The following is a 2,468-nucleotide window of genomic DNA, read 5'->3' as shown; positions in this document are numbered from 1 at the left end:
CCAAAGAAAGTCTGTCAACCCAGTAATTATCATTCACATAATCGAAGTAAATGGCACTTATTTGGGATGAGGTTAACATGTAGGTGATGATGTAATATTGCAGGTATTCATTGCCTGTATTGCTCTTAACTTTTCATTTTCTTCTGAATTTCCATATAAAATGATGAATGAATTTATGCAACTTGAGGAAATTTCATCCGTGAACTGTTGTACAAAGGCTGCAGAAGCTCATTTAGGAATATTGTGAGAGAAACTACCAAAAATGTGTTAGATTTTGCATCATTGTCATCATCAAGACTCGCAGTGATTGCTAATTATCTTTAATTTATATTCCTATTTGTGATTAAGGCAACAAACAATTGCAAAAAAAAGGGTTAGAAATAGAAAATTTCTATGTGACATTGTTTCTTTGGGCATCGGTGTATCATTGCATGTTTTAGCACAGAGTTTTAACTTAACTGGAAGAGTAATGAGCCCAAACGAAACAGAACAAAAGTATAAACTTTGCTCAGATCATGTATATTAGCCGTAACGAGGACTCACATCAACACATACACTTTCTGTAGATACATATACATATACATTTTTATTACTATCAAGTGGTATCTAGATAGCTTCAACCTCAGATAATGGCACAGTTTTTCCCTTTTTCATGTGATCAAACTTCACTGTGCAGCTCAAAAAGTCTCACAGTCAAGTCAGTAATAAGCCATTAAATATGAATGCTTGAAATATTTGAGGGAACCGCGATAGCTGGACTTGCAGCCATCCAACCATGAATGTCGGTGACCCCAGTAACCGCTTTAAGTCGAACCACTTTACGTTCATATTGCACATACAAAAGCACAAACACGTAATTTATCATTTCACACAAGATACTCACGGTGTATTTAGCATTTAGTGAAGTAGTTAAGTTCTATTTGTAGCGCACACTTCTAGTTACCTTTCAAACATTCAACATTGTGTTTTGAAAGTTGTAATGTTTTTGTCTTACTGGGGTGTCTGGTCTTCTGCAGCTGTGGTCATCTGGCAGGTTTCAGGCAAAAGCTAGCTTCAGAGGAGCACCAGGCTTTTATAGCAGAGCTGTCAATCAGACCATACCAAGTACCTGAAACGTCAAGGGGTGGACCAGGTTCACTTCATTTAAATATTGCTTTATTCATTTGACTTGTGTTGGGTATTTAGATAGAATTTGGTTGTTTAATATTGTTCTTTCTGATCCAGTAGACCAGCTGTACTGTTGTTGTTGTTGTTGTTGTTATTAGTTTAGGTGTTTTATGTTGCCCCTATTGTGTTTGCCACAACAGCAGCAAGACATTAGCTCTTGAAATTTGAATCCGGGCACCAAATAAAAATTCTCCATACTTCAGACTCTGACTTGGTTACCTTCTGGCCATAAGGACGCTTAAGGGAAAAAACATACAGCTGCACACATTTGCTCCAACTGTATGGATGTGTGATGTGATTTCCTGTCTGTGTCTGACTTGATGCAGGAAAAAATGGAGTTAAACAGAGTGAAGAATATCTTTCATTTCTGTTTGACTCAGATCTAAACCAGTATTTTTTTCAATAATTATTTGATTATTTGAATTTGTGCCTTGTTTAGTTTTTCTATATGGCAGCCAGGAAATACAGTATTACTATAATCTGAATATGAAGTTAAAGTGATAAGAACTCACTGTGTAACACCGCTTTCAGGAATATTCTGTAGTTTGGTAAGTGTCATAAAACATCACTGGTGCTTTCACATTTCTTTCTCTTAATGAAGCTGAATGCATATATATATATATATATATATATATATATATATATATTTTTATATATATATATATATATATATATATATATATATATATATATGTTGGTAGTGATATGAATCACAGAGAAAAAAACACAGAGGAAAAACTAAAACCAACACACATAAATGTTACTTAAATGTTTTTTATTCACCCCCTCCGTCACATGTGCTATTGACAAAAGATGCACCCTGTACACATCATCATCAGACACTGTTGGATATCATTTATCTTGTTGACTTGTCAGAAACCACGAGAAATGTTGACATCACCTTTGGGCCAGAACCGGAGGTGGGTACAGCATAACATTTAGTGCAGTTATTGCATCGAAAAGCATACATAGAAACGATAGTAGTGCAATTATACCCCATCATACACTGAGGAGATATCTTGATAGTCTCAGCTAGTGTCTCGTCAATGCCAAACTTTGTATTGCATATAGAATTTAGGCGAGTGAAACGCAATAGGAAATGATAATTGTAAAAAATTGTGCTTTGGACGTCCAAAGAATAAGTCACATTTTTTTTTTTTTTTGTAGAAATTTTCTGCAATAAAAACAAAGCAAATAGGAGAAACTAATATATATATATATATATATATATATATATATATATATATATATATATATATATATATATATATATATATATATATATATATATATATATATAT

Source organism: Amphiprion ocellaris, chromosome 8, assembly GCF_022539595.1.
Source record: "Amphiprion ocellaris isolate individual 3 ecotype Okinawa chromosome 8, ASM2253959v1, whole genome shotgun sequence".
Classification (NCBI taxonomy): domain Eukaryota; kingdom Metazoa; phylum Chordata; class Actinopteri; family Pomacentridae; genus Amphiprion; species Amphiprion ocellaris.
The sequence above is the reverse complement of the archived record's forward strand: the minus strand, read 5'-3'. Positions refer to the sequence as shown.